Consider the following 14,873-nt stretch of genomic DNA (forward strand, 5'->3'; position numbering starts at 1 on the left):
AAGGGACAGGTTGGTCTTAGCCAGTGTATTGGAGCCTCAGACTTAGCTGTGTGTGTGTGTGTGTGTGTGTGTGTGTGTGTGTGTGTGTGTGCGCCCGCGCGCACGTGCACCTGGGGCATGTGGAGGTTCCCAGGCTAGGGGTCGAATCAGAGCTACAGCTGCCGGCCTACACCACAGCCACAGCCACAGCCACACAGGATCCGAGCTGCGTCTGCCACCTACACCACAGCTCACGGCAATGCCGGATCCTTATCCCACTGAGCCAGGCCAGGGATGGAACCCTCAACCTTGTGGTTCCTAGTTGGATTTGCGTCTGCTGTGCCATGACGGGAACCCGTCCTCAGACTTAGCTTTTATAGACCTTACTTTCCACTGGGCATATATAGTCTTGTTTTACAACCAGTAACTGACCCCCGTTCGCTCCCAGGGCTTCTCTTTGGTGAGCGCTCACACTTGGGGACACGACAGTGCATGTTCCAGGACCTCCTGGGAAGACCAGACAGCCATATCCTTTCCCACATAATCTTGAAATCAAAATTTGATCTCTTGAGCCCGGAGTGTTTATTTCAAGCTTGTTTGTCATGAATGTAGCTAACATTTGAGCTAATATTGACAAAAATAATCAGAATCGAAAACATATAAAGATAACTTGAAATGTATAAACACAGTTGTTATTTTGGTGGGGGAGAATTGAACTGAGCAGAAAATGAGTCATTTGCACTGCCTCTGGCACCTCTCTCTCGACTCCCTGTAGAGTCTAGCGTCTCACCTACAGGAAGTTAAGCAGTATCAGTGACTAACAGTCCACACCAGTCTGGTAATAAAACACACCAATTTCATTTATTTAATCACCTGCTTGCTTCACTCGACAAATATTTATGGAGTGTCTGCTGCAGGCCCGGCGTTGGGCTCTCAGGCTGGGAAACCAGAGCCCACAGGGGCTTTGACAGCCAGCCCACAGCTGCAAGCAGATAGGGGGCAAATCCTGGCCAAGGCTGGGTGGATTGGCCCAGCTTGCTGCTCTGACTTCAGTGGGGTCCTCGTACCAGCCACTCAACCCACTCTGAGGGGCGGTTTTTTAATCTGTAAAAGGAAAACAAAGTCCCTTGCAAGAATTGTCAAGACAAGCTGAGTTCTAGACCCTCTAGGATTATGGGAGAGTGTTTATGTTAATGGTTTTTGGTCATTGGCCGGTAAGATTGACATTTCCAAGTATAAAAGTAACTTATGGTTAGAAACAGACCCATAGATATAAAGAACAAATGAGTGATTACCAGTGGGGAAAGGTGCAATATAGGACTAGGGGTTTAAGAGGTATATCCTATTATGTATAAAATAAGCCACAGGATACACTGTACAGCACAGGCAATACAGCCAATTTTTATGATAACTATAGAGTATAACCTTTCAAACTTGTACATCTGTAGCTTATATAATATTGTACATCGACTGTACTTCAATAAAATAAAATAAATCACTGAGTTTAGATGTTACAGTCCTAGAGTTCCCATTGTGGCTCGGTGGAAACGAATCTGACTGGTACCCATGAGGACGCAAGTTCCATCCCTGGCCTCGCTCAGTGGGTTAAGGATCTGGTGTTGCCATGAGCTGTGGTGTAGGTCACAGATGAAGCTCGGATCTGGCGTTGCTATGGCAGCAGTGTAGGCCGGCAGCTGCAGCTCTAATTCGACCCCTAGCCTGGGAACCTCAGTATGCTGTGGGTGCGGCCTAAAAAGACAACAACAACAACAAAGTTACAGTTTCAATATTTTAGTGGTTATTTTAGCATTGTTTATTTTACAGTGTGAGAGGATAAACCTCTGCAGTTATACCTTGGCCATCCAAGAAAGCCCAAAGATAGTTTTTAGATGTAGAATATAAAATAGGTGACTCAAGAGTCTAAAGGAAATATTTATAGTCTTATTTTGTTGTGCAAGTATTTAATACAAATGCATAGCAAGTAATAGTGACAGACTAGGTGAAAAGATTTAAACACAGCAAATAATTTTGTTGAAATGATTTTAATCTTTTAAAAGGCACAAAGTATAAAGATCCATCATTTTTATTTTCATCTTTTGGCCATGCCCAAGGTATGCAGAAGTTGCCAGGCCAGGGATCAAGCTGGAGCCATAGCAGCAATGGAGCCATAGCAGTGACAACGCCAGGTCCTTAACCTCTAGGCCACTAGGCCACCTCCAGATCCATCATTTTTAAACTGCAGATGTTTTGGCACTCGCGAGCTTTAAGAAAAACCTCAAAAGCTATCAAACCGTTTTACGTATCAGATTAAGCATACACAATTGAGATTTAAAGCTTTTAATGTTAGCTTTAAAATACAAGTCTTATCAGATTATGAAATAAGAACATGCATACTAGATTGAAATTTCCCTCTTAATAGCTGTAGCAAGTTTCTTAGTAAACAGAGAAACCTTATCTATAATTTTGCAAACATTCATATTCGGTGAAATGATTGAACCCCCTCCAGTGTCAATAATTTTTATAGCAATGAAAACTTTTAATCAAAGCATAGAGTTCCACTTTCAATATGTAGTTAGGTAAAAGTGGACCGATCTCAGTGCAAGTTTTGCATCTCGCATTTGGGAAGTGGCCGTCCTGAGGGTGGAAACGCGAGGGAGGCAGGCAGCGCAGACCGTGGGCGCCCCGCGCGGGCGCAGCGCCTAGCACACCGCCCGGGCTCCAGGCCCGGAGATTTTTTTGTGAGCTGAGCCCCAGGGCCTGACGCGGGGACAGCTGACCGGGAGCACCGGTGAGCAGGTGAGGGACAGCGGGGAGGGAGCCCCCCGGGTTGCCGCTGGCCCTTCTCCCTGAGAATTCCGAAGGCGCTTCTTCCCACCTCGCGCCCTCCGCCAGCGCATCCCAATAAACGGTCCCTCCGGCTGTGACCCGCTCCGGAGGGGATGTCCCCTTCTCCACGTTCCATTTAGCACCGCGCGCCGACCCTGCCAGCCGGCGAGGGGCCAGGAGCTGCCTCTGCGTCCCACCGCGGGGACCAGCCAACCCTGCCGGCCAAAGCCAAGGCAGGTGCGAGGACGCTCCCGGGGCAGGGTGCCAGCGCCGAGATCGCGGGTGAGTTTGCGGGTCACCGAAGTGGACCGCAGGCTGGCGTCGGGCTCCAAGGAGACACATGCGCGTGGCAGGTGCCAGCTGGTAAACAGTGCGGGTTGTTTACTATTTCTGGCATGCGGGTCTGCTCCCTGAGTTTAAACCTATCTTTGTCCTTCTTAGGGTCCTCGGAGCAACGCGCCCCCGACACAGCCGTCCTAGGCGACCGGCTACTTCGGTCCTTTGAGCCAAGCAGCGAATGAGCGTGTGTCCAGCGCCCAGAAGGAAGCCAGTGCCTCTAATAGCCTCCTGCTGGACGGGCCCACAGGGAGGGGGGCAGTGGCTCCCCGGCCAAAATTCGGGGTCCTCCTCCCCCAGCCCCTTTTCGCCCCCAGCCCCCCCAACTTCCCGCCTCCTCCCCCCCTCTCCGCCCCTCTGTCCTCCCCAGCCTCCTGCCCCTCTGGCAGCTCCTCCCCCCTTGGAAGGAGGCCTTTCTCTTCTGAACAGCAGCTCCTGCTGCAACTTGCATGGCTGTTTGAGACACCCCTGCGTGATCTGGACACTCTTTGCTAAAAGAACATGACTTGGTCACTGCTGCGATTCTGCCCCTTTAATTCTGAAAAAGTGAGTTGGGAGAGGCCAGCACCAGGAGAAAGATTCCTGGCAAGGATTTCCGCAGCCTCCCCGGGGGGGCGGGGGAGATGGAAGGAGGAGAGGCTGACTCCCAGTTTCTAGCTTTTCTCGAGCAAATATGTCCTTTTTGCACCAGCCTCCCTTCTCAGAGATACTTCCTCCCACTGGAGTGGTCCCATATCTGTCCTCTCTGGGTGTCCTCGGGTGCAGTCATTCATGGGTCCAGGTCCTGGTGACACAGCACACAGAGGCTCAGGTGCCAGGGAGCAGTGCTAAGCGGGTACTTGTCGAGTCACACCTGCAATAGCGCTCTGCATGCTGGTCCTGAAGTGCTGGGCGCCTTAAAGCCTCAGATCTTTGGTCAAACATCCTGAGTGTTGGGTGAAGGTGTTCACAGATGAAATGAATATTAGAATCTGTAGACTGAATGAAGCAGGTTGCTCCCACCTGCATCAGGTGGGTGTCATGCAGTCCGCTGGAGGCCTGGAACATCGTAAGGGACAGGTCCTCCTGCCTGATGGCCTTCGAACAGAAACAGGATCTCCTTCTAGGTCTCAAGCCCACTGTTCTTCAGGCTAGAGTAAACCATCAGCTCTCCTGGCTCTCCAGCTGCCAATTCACCCTGCGGATCTGGGGGCTTGTTGGGTCCCAAATCGTGAATCCAGCCTCTACAATAAATCTCAATCAGTCGCTCTTTCCCTGTCTGTCTGTCAAGCTCTGGTTCTGTGCTGGTGGCTGTGTGTCTCTGGAGACCCCTGACTAATACAGGGACTTAGAGGTTTCCTTTTACACTTTCACCCTCTTTGCTAAAGCCAGGTCAGTCTTTTTATTGGCAAAACTGGTAGATTCACTTTTGTTTTCTTTTTTGGCCGCCTCGCAGCATATGCATTTCTCAGGCCAGGGGTCAGAGCCCAGCTGCAGTTGGGACCTATACCTCCGATGTGGCAACTTCTGATCCTTTAACCCACTGTGCCCTATCAGAGATGACATCTGTGTCCTGGCGCTGCAGAGATACCTCCAATTCTGCTGGGCCGCAGTGGGAGCTCCAGATTCACGTTTTTTGCAGACCATTTTGTGTTTTATATTCTGTGGATTTTTTTTTCTTTTTCCAGTCTTTTTAAGGCTGCACCTGCAGCATGCAGAAGTTTCTGGGCTGCAGGTCGAATCAGAGCTGCGGCTGCCGGCCTGCACCACAGCCACAACAATGCCAGATCCTTTAACCCACTGAGCGAGTCCAGGGATCAAATCCACATCCTCACGGACGCTATGTCGGGTTCTTAACCCACTGAGCCGAAACGGGAACTCCTATATTTTGCTTTCTAAAAAGCCATTTCTAAGCCACTAGAATGAGGTTTAATACTACTCTTCAAGGTCAGTGGAATGAAGAGTCAGCGCGTAGGCTGCACTTGTCCAGACAGGTCCTCGGACCAAGAAGGGGAGAAGTCAGGAGCTCTCTTTTTGAAGCGGAACTAAATTGCATTAAAATGGTTGGAAAGCAAGGTCTGAAGGCCGAGCTCGCCTCCTGTTCTGCTCCGGGGTGTAGTGGGTCAGCTGCTCTGCTGCCGCTGTCCCCCACCCCTGGCCGGGACCAGGCTGCCTCTTGCCTCCACGCCCATCCCACGCCCCGCCCCCACCACCCCAGCCACGCCCACTCCCGAGCCACGCCCACCCCAGGGCCTGCGTCCCGCACGCGTGTTGCTCTGCCGCTGGGTCTCTCCTATCGCTGCTCGCTTCAGACCTCGCCAGCCAAGACTTCCCTCCCAGGATGTCTATTTGGAAAGGAATCCGTGGGTACGACTTCTCCCACACACCCCGGGGGCTTTGCCAAATTCCGAAAAGGGAGCCTCTCCGCAAGGTGAGCATCTGCCACCTGTGGGCCGAGCACAGGAACTGCAGCCGTGGCCGTTCGCGAATCAGCCCTACGGATGAGCCGGCCCTGCTCCCAGCCAGACGTCCAGAGCTCCATTGGCAGGTCCTTGTGGCGCAGCCGCTTTGTGCCAGGCACTGCTGTAGGCACAAGTGGCCGTGGTTTGGCTCGGGCCCCTGGTCTCTCGGTCTGAGTGGCAGCGGACAGCACGGTGGCGTTCAAGCTGCCCATGGTGTCCAGTCCAGCCTCACCACCTCCCAGCGGGCGGGTCACTGGGCTCTCTTGCCTCACCTTCTCCCTCTAGCCAGACTTCTCAGAATTGTGGGCATTAGGAGTTCCCTTGTGGCTCAGAGGGCTAAGGACCTGGCCTTGTTAGTGCTATGTGTCGCCACTGTGGCTGGGTTTGATCCCTGCCCAGGAACTTCCACATGGCCAGGTGTGGCCAAAAATAAAAAATAAAAAAAAATGAAAATAAAAAGGAATTGTGTGCATTAAATAGATGAGACGAATGTGTCCCCAGGACCGTGTCTCCATGACCTATATGCCAAGGCCAGTGTGAGTGTTGGCTCTGAGTGTCTCTCTTGGTTCAGGCTGGGCTGCTTTCATAGGCTTCCAGGGATGCAGTGAAAATCATTCTGCAGAAATGAAGGTTTTCATGCTTGCAGTAACCAAGTCTTGCTCTGACTTCTGATCCACAGGTATGGAAGATGACTGGACTAAAATGACACCTGCCTGTCCTGGCGGATGGGTCAGCCGCCGTTCCCGTGTACTTGCTTAGGGAGTCAAAGACAGCTGTAAAGCTGGCAGGAATGCAGATGAAAGCAACTTCCATTCATGTCATCTTCAAATTATTTTCAAACACACCTCTGCTTTATGACTGCTCATGTCATTTGTAATTTAAAGCTCAAACAAACGATGCATTATTTTATGCTCATTTTTAATTTGCAGAGAGAAAAGTCAGGATTTATAATTAAAGAATGTGGCTCAAATTCAAGGCCTGTTTAGTGGGAAGCAGAGAAAAGATCAAACATGTGACTGAAGAATACATGAAAAAAAAATTTCATCCTGGAACTACATTCCTTCCTAAGGTCTAAAGCATTTTCTTTACTCCATGCAAGTGTGTGTGTGTGTGTGTGTGTATTCGAACCTGAGCCAGAGTCTCCCTACTCAGCTGCACCAGACACCCCCTTCCCTAGGACACTGCCAGCCAGATGTGCCCCCACATCCATTGCCCACCACAGAATGAAGACCCTACATTCTACGCTTGGCATTCGGGGCCTCTGGGGAAGGGACTGGTGACATTAGCCGTGGTCACACCCAGAGCACCTTCAGGACTGGCAGAGATTTGAGGAAAGTCTCCAACGTGAAGACAGAAAACAATTAGAAAAGGGGAACCCTAGACCCAAAGGGAAAAAAAAGGAGTTCCCGTCTTGGCACAGTGGAAATGAATCCGACTAGGAACCATGAGGTTGCAGGTTCAATCCCTGGCCTCACCCAGTGGGCTAAGGATCTGGTGTTGCCTTGAGCTGTGATGTAGGTTGCAGATGTGGCTCTGATCTGGTGTTGCTGTGGCTGTGGCGTAGGCCGGTGGCTACAGGTCTGATTAGACCCCTAGCTTGGGAACCTCCATGTGCCACAGGTGTAGCCCTAAAAAGACAAAAGACAAAGAAAAGGGGAACCCAGAAGAAACAGTTCCAAAATAATTCGGGGGGGGGTAGGGAGGGGATGCTTAAAACAAGGAACCTGTTTCTAATACTCAGGGGACAAGGTAATGCAAATGCCAACACAGATGAGGGCACGGGAAAGAAAAACGACTAGAGAATCAGAAAGAACTCATCAATTAACACATCATCATCAAAACTAAAAAGTTTTAAAAGCCAAGGATTTTGTTTGTTTGTTTGGCTGCTCCTATGCCGTGGGAAGTTCCTGGGCAATCCTTAACCCACTGAGCCACCAGGGAACTCCCAAGGATTTCAACAAATGGCAAAGAGATAAGAAATTGAAGGGAAAGGTAGAGTAAGTCAACAAAAGAGGTCGACTGTGCAACACAGAGGAATTCCAGAAAGGCGGGAGAGAGGGCCGGGAGTTTGGAAGGTGGGGGATGGTCAGGAAGGAACCCAGGGCGTTTCTCGGACCAGTATGTGGCGGTAGATAACGTGGAAATTAGTAGGAGAATGAAACGGGGAGAAGGCGGCTGCGTGGCACCCTCACCTCCTCACCCCTCATCTCCCAGTCCGGTGGGGGCGCCCACCTCGAGACACCCCTGAATGGGATTTTACTTCTTTGGGGTCAATACCTAGGAAAGGAATTGCTCAGTTCTGGGGGGAGGTGTCTGCGTCATGTTAAAAGCTGCTGATCAACCCTTCTCCAAGGAAATGGAGCCACTGTGATCTCCTACCAATGCCACGTACACACACACACACACACACACACACACACACACACGTACATACACATATACATATATACATACATATATGTAGGTCTTTTAGCAATGTTAACAGACCTCATTTTTTAGACCAGATTTGGGTTCATAGAAAAATGACACAAAAGTAAGAATTCTCATAAACCCCTGTTCCCCTGCCCCCCCTCCCCGGCTTCCCCTATTGTCAACATCACTATTAATGCGGTACTTTGATACCATTTAAGAACCAGTACTGATAAGCTCGTCTTAAATAATCATTTAAAACTAACAGTTAAGGAAACTAATACCAACATTTAAAGTAACTACCCATTTAAAATAGATGAAGGAATTTTTTTTAAGCCTCCCACTTTCCCACATTCTGGGATCCCTTTTAAATAACTGTCACTTTCTGTGGGAATAATTGTTTTCTGCAACCAGCCCGTATCCATGTGCCAGCCAATGGCGAGCAGGAGGGGCAGAGGTGCGGGCATGGGGCGGGAGCCAGGCGCGCCTTAACTCCGCAAATATTGACAGGATGGCGCCCGGAGGAGGAGACGGCACGGAGGAGCTGCCAGCTTCCTAAGAGCCTGGCACAGCCTGGCCTTCGAGTTCAAGGAGAGACCCCTGCCTTTCATGCCAAAGGCTTCTAGAAGCTCTTCTGGGAGATGCTTTGAATCTATTGCACATAAACTACCCCGATTCTTTCCTCTGAGCTGGTGAGAAGACCCCTGTCGTGATCAATTACAAATCCCCACCAGGCGGCTATTTTCCTGGCTCACGCCCAGGTCCCCAGAGTACAACCAACTCAGCTCCTCTTGTCCAACTCTCTTCCCCCCACTCGGCCCTCTTATCACAGAAACCATAATTCAAGGGCCATGAGACACTCAGACCACAGCGCCTAACAGCTTGCACAGTGAACAAAAAGAAATCAAGAGACACATGAAAACCACCCGCTTCATCTAATTCGCGCTTTTAACTCTTCCATTTGCAAAACAAAGCAAAAGGCTTTGCAAAGTCAGGGCCACAATATTTGCATTACTTATTCAAAGGTAGTTTAGTATCAAAGATGTTTCATGTCCATAGTCTTGAATAAATATACATTCTGTTCCCCCAAAAACCCCAACTGTTTGAAGGGCTCTGTGGCCGGTTTTAAAACGGTGGATTCAAATAGCTTAATCCGCAGCCCCAGCGGGCCCACCTTTCCAGCGCGATCTCTTCAACCGCGTGCAGGTTGAGCTCCGTGCCCACCCCAGCGGCGCCGGCTTCCAACTGCCTTCTGGGCATTGACAGGGGAAGGCTGGACAGGAGGGGTCCTGCCAGCCGGCAGACGCTCTTGGGGCAACTCAAATGTCCAGGGAGAATGGAGCACCCTACACCTGCAAAAAGCTGCAGATGGCTTTGGTCAGAGGCAGGCAGAGGGAGAAATCGTTGTGGTTATGGAGTCCTTGCATTTTTCTACACGAAATTACTCAGCATCAAATCATGCACCAGGTGCAACAAACAAAATGCACCATTAAAAAACCACATTAGAAGGAAATTCAGAATATAAAGAGTCACATTGTTGTTTGGTTTTTTTTTTTTTTTTTCTTTTTCGGCTCTACCCACAGTATATGGAGATTCCCAGACCAGGGGTCGAATCCCAGCCACAGCTTCATCTGGATCTTTAACCTACTGTACCTACTGTACCGCCCGGGAATGAGCCGCCGCAGAAACAAGTCGCATCATTAACCCATTGAGAACCCCCTCAACTGATTTTTTTTTAAGATTAATTTTTTTTGCTCTCTCCAGGGATTCATCTTATGTTTTCTTTCCTCAGCTTTGGTAGAATCTGATGAATCAAATTATCACTACAGAGTTATCAAGTGGTATATCTCTTTGTATATAAATCTTAAAATCTCCATTAAATGATCTAATATGCCTGTAGAAAAAGCACGAAGAACTCTCACTTACATACATCCTCACCTGGCTGCCTAGAATTCTCTTTCCTCTTACTGGTAAAGCATTTGCTGCAATACCGATAAATACCTGCTCTAAAATTAAACAGAAACGCATTAGCAATGTGTGGTTTAATAAAAGAGTTTTTGAAAATGTAATTCATGGAGTTCCCGTCATGACTCAGAGCAGACGAATCCAACTAGTATCCATGAGGACACAGGTTCGATCCCTGGGCTCGCTCAGTGGGTTAAAGTTTCAACGTTGCCTTGAGCTGTGGTATAGGTTGCAATGAGGCTTGGATCTGGTGTTGCTGTGGCTGTGGTGTAGGCCGGCAGCTACAGCTCTGATTCGACCCCTAGCCTGGGAACCTCCGTGTGCTGCAGGGGTGGTCCTGAAAAAGACAAAAAAAAAAAAAAAAAAATTCTTATTTCAACTGACATTTCCTACAAGAAAAGGACCTCAAATTTTGAAAGCAGAAAGAGGGCAGTGGCAGATTTTCTTACGGAGCAGGACAGGCTAGCCATATATTGCCTGTTCTTGAATCGTGCTTCATGTGCAAACCTCCCGTTAATAAAAGGAGAAATCCAGGACATTCCAGTCCATTCTGATTCAATAGAGATATTTGGAACCCAAGCAGTGTGTGAGGACCTCAATCTGCCCCCATTGAGAACAAAACCAGGAATGTTCCCAAGAGTCAAAAAAGAAGATGCTAAATTCTTTTCCTGCTCTTGGACCTGGAGAGCCCAATATCACCACAAATCCTTACATAATCTGAAACTGCCCCAAATTTATCAACACAAAAATTTGTTGCTCACAGGTCCCCCAAATTTATGGTAAGATATAAAGACACATGCCTCTAAAGGTACCTTAGATTTTGAGTAAAATGTCTTTCCATATCTTTGTATCTAGAAAAAGTTTTTCCATAACATAAAGATGGCACGGAAGTTCTTCAGCTCGGATGAAGCTATGGACTAGATCAACTCCAAAAGCAAAAGCATCAGATGGCTGAAGAAAAAAAAAACCTATTATTTTAAAAGAATGCAAAACAATAATCATAGAAAAATATGCTATTCTCTTTTAAAACATCTTTTTATTTTTTATTTTATTTTATTTTATTTTATTTTATTTTATTTTATTTTATTTTATTTTATTTTATTTTTTTAGGGCTGCACCCACGGCATATGAAAGTTCCCAGGCTAGGGGTCAAATTGGAGCTACAGCTGCCAGCCTACCCCATAGCCACAGCCACGCAGAATTCTTAACCCACAGAGTGAAGCCAGAGACCAAACCCACATCCTCATGGATACTAGTTGGATTCGTTTCTGCTGTACCACAACAGGAACTCCTTTAAAAAGAATTTGAAACCTTTCAATACCTCCCATTTCTGACCTCCTGTTCTCCCCCGCTTCTTAACAATAAGCAGTGTGCTTTCTAAATCTTTCTTCAAAGAACTTCTGAATATAATTAACTTGAAAGAAGCACTTATAGGGACTCACTCGGTGTGTTTTCACATGGGCAGCTAGGAGGAAGTCAAGGCTGTGAATTTTGCGTTTGCCTGGATCCCAAGGTCGCTTGATGTCAGCATTAATTTTCACCACCTGAGGCTTCATGGTACAATCATGACACGATGTCACCGTGTTGCCAATTCAGTCCAACTCTAAAACAGTTTCGTGAAGACCTACTAAACGGCAATGATCAATTGAGGATTTGTCTGCCCATCTGTCCTGAAGAGTGGTATGTCCTATGCACACAGGCAACCCTTAACTTCGGATGCAAAAGGAAATGCCCATTTAAAGCATGTGACTGTGATTCAAAAACCTTCCAGACTTTATGCTTCGAACATCCTAATGGAATCCAACCACAGGAAAAAAAAAAAAAAAAAAAAGTTTGGCAAGAATATTTCATTTGCTACCAGAAAATAGCAACCGACTCACTGTCGTCTGGAACCTATTGTTTCACGAGATCAAAAACTTGTATTTTGGGCAAACATTCCTGGACAAGAAGGACAAGCCAGAACTTTTTCCCGAGGGTGTGTCTAAGCACACACTGAGCTGGTGCCCGCTGGCTCCCCTGGCCCCCACCCTAAAGACATGTCCTTGTAGCTTATAAAGAGTGTTCCTTGAACTGGGTCAGGTGATAAAGGCATTGGCAAGGCATTCTAAAAGTGAAAGAAAGATTATTATCTGAAGCGACATTTACAGGGGAGAACTCTCTTTACACCCACGTAAAACCACAAAGCACACACACACAGTGTGGTATAATTCCAGCTATGGGTCCTGAAAGCGTCACTTCCCATCTAACTGTGATGGGACAGAACTGCAATGGTCCCTGCGAGTACTTTCAAAGAACGAGAAAGAAGGAGGAAAAGCGTGCAGCCTAGGGGCACCCCAGCCCTCAGTACGTACAAGCCCAGTTTAATAGGTAGAGTTTGTAAATACAGCCAGATTTGATGTAACCACAATGCTCTGGATGATGGAGAAATTCAAAAGTTAGACTCCCCTGGAAAACCGAAATACTGATCATCAAAGAAATTCAGTTCAAAGTTTAGATGGACTATCGTGCGGGAGAGAAAATAAAAGCACAGAAATGCACCCTTTTTGTATGAGAACAAGAAGTGGGAGTTCCCATGGTGGCACAACAAGATCAGTGGCCTCTCTGCAGCACTAGGATGCAGGTTTGATCCCCCATCCAGTGCCATGGTTAAAATATCCGGTGTGGTCACAGGTGCAGCGTAGGGTACAACAGTGGCTCAGATCTGATCCCTGGCTTGGGAACTCCATAAGATGCAGGACAGCCAAAAAAGAAAGAAAGCAAGAAAAAGAACAAGAAATGAAGTTCAGGCTGCACACACACACCCGTACTGTTTATGTACATGAACGAATAGAACCTAACGGGAGCACTAGGTAATTTTCTGCTTAGCTCTATCATAATTTTTTTAAATTAAGAAGCATGTAGGGACAGTGTTTTTGAGCAATATTCTTTTTTTTTTTTTTTTTGTCTTTTGTCTTTTTAGGGCTGCACCCGAGGTATATGGAGTTTCCCGGGCTAGGGGTCTAATCAGAGCTGTAGCTGCCAGCCTACACCACAGCTACAGCAACGAGGGATCCGAGCCACATCTTCGACCTACACCACAGCTCACAGCAATGCCAGAGCCTTAACCCACTGAGCGACCCCTAGGGATGAAACCTGCATCCTCACGGATACGAATCAGGTTCATTAACCACTGAGCCATGACGGGAACTTCCTGAGCAATATTCTTCGTGCGGGATCTTTCCAAGGCTATTATCTGTGTGTAATGGTCACATGTTCAGATTCTTTCTTTAGGCACAAGAAAGTGGTTCAGACTCATCACTGTTTCACCACTCCCAGGAAAGTGGGGAATTTTAGAAGATTATTATCTTGGGGATGTTCTTTGAATTTTATAACTAAAGACAGAACAGTGAACAAACTCTGGAAACTCTATGTACTTCAGTCAAGTTTAATTGAAGTGAAGTGATTCGGAGCTAAGTCCTGTCTACAAGCACAGGACTTGCGTCAGGAAGACCCCTAACCAGAACACAGAAAAAGACTTTCCAGTTCACAAGCAATACCTGGAAACCTTGAAGTTTCAAGGGAAAGACCGAGAGGAGAAAATGTCCTGAGAAAAGGCTGAAGGAGGAGTTCCCATTGTGGCTTAGAGGTAATGAACCGGACTGGTAGCCATGAGGATGAGCGTTCGATCCCTGGCCCTGCTCAGTGCCTTAAGGATCCGGCGTGGCCCTGAGCTGTGGTGTAGGTCGCAGACGCCGCTGTGATCTGGCGTTGCTGTGGCTGTGGTGTAGACCAGCAGCGGCAGCTCTGATTCCACCCCTAGCCTGGGAACAGGTGCGGCCCTAAAAAAAAAGAAGGAAGAAAAAAAGAAAAGGCTGACGGCCTAGGGCAGCTTAAGGAGCTGGTTCTTGGGTTCAAGAAGGGCAACGTGATCAGGCGAGAGGTTACAGTCAGCTCTTTTGATCTTTATCGCCACGAGGAGAAGAGGGACCCCTCGATTATCCGGCGCAGGGATGTCTGGGGACAGGCACGGTTACTTTATGATGCAACATTTCCCTTCCTCTTGCCTTACTCACTAGAAAACCCATCCTGTCTGCGGGAGCTCAGCCGTGTTTCTGTTCTGGGTTGGAAAGAATGGTGCCAGGGGGCAGCTCGGGGCTATAACCCTTGAGTTGGTCCCACGTAGAGGGAAGAGACGCTCCCTGCGCTGTGAGTCACTGGGGCCCGCGATGAGCTGTTTACCGAGCAGGAGTTCTCACAGCCACTTGCACGGCAGCCTGCAGGGGACCGTGAGCTTCGGAGTCAGAAGTCTCACTGTGGCTGGTGAATAATCCGCTCAAATATTTAGGCTCTGACGCCGCTGACAGGTGTGGGGCGGGAGGTAATTACAGGCCGGGTGGGAAGGGTGGCCGAGGGGGCCGCGGGGGACACAGACTCAGGTGCCAGGAAAATCACTTGTTTGTTGTTGCCTTTTCCATTAAAAAGGAAAAAGAAAAAGTCTTTTTTTGGTTGCTTTTTTTTTAATCTCTATACTATTTGGTGCCATCTTCAGATGCTGCCTATTCGTGGAACATTCTGGCAAATCCTAGTGCAATGCTCTTAGGACCTTGGTGTGGGCCAAGCTTTCCTTTTTTTTTTTTTTTAATCTTTGCTTTATTTTTATTTTTATTTTTTAGGGCTGCACCTGAGGCGCATGGAGGTTCCCAGGCTAGGGGTCGAATCAGAGCTGCAGCTGCCAGCCTACACCACAGCCACAGCAACGCCAGATCTGAGACACATCTGCGACTTACACCACAGGTCACGGCAACGCCAGATCCTTAACCCACGGAGTGAGGCCAGGGATCGGACCCCTGTCCTCATGGATACTAGTCAGGGTCATTTCCGCTGAGCCACGAGGGGACCTCACCAAGCTTTTCTCAAAAGGAATTGTTTGGCCTGAGC

At 48.2% G+C, this 14,873-nt stretch overlaps 1 long non-coding RNA gene across 2 annotated transcripts; it reads left to right on the forward strand.

Annotated features, from left to right (window-relative positions):
• The first annotated feature begins 5,332 nt into the window (after positions 1-5,332).
• On the forward strand, positions 5,333-6,639 carry LOC110256284 (uncharacterized). 2 transcript variants are annotated; one of them, XR_002337649.2, is made up of 2 exons: positions 5,333-5,551; positions 6,262-6,639. It is a non-coding gene; the product is annotated as an uncharacterized LOC110256284 (long non-coding RNA). The 2 variants fall into 2 exon arrangements; XR_002337648.2 differs by having other exon boundaries at positions 5,333-5,487.
• The last annotated feature ends 8,234 nt before the right edge of the window (positions 6,640-14,873 follow it).

Source organism: Sus scrofa, chromosome 13 (assembly GCF_054392235.1).
Source record: "Sus scrofa isolate SSC_HxYL_T2T_F1_AM1 chromosome 13, Sscrofa_HxYL_maternal_Yorkshire_Landrace_v2.0, whole genome shotgun sequence".
In the NCBI taxonomy this organism is placed as follows: Eukaryota; Metazoa; Chordata; class Mammalia; order Artiodactyla; family Suidae; genus Sus; species Sus scrofa.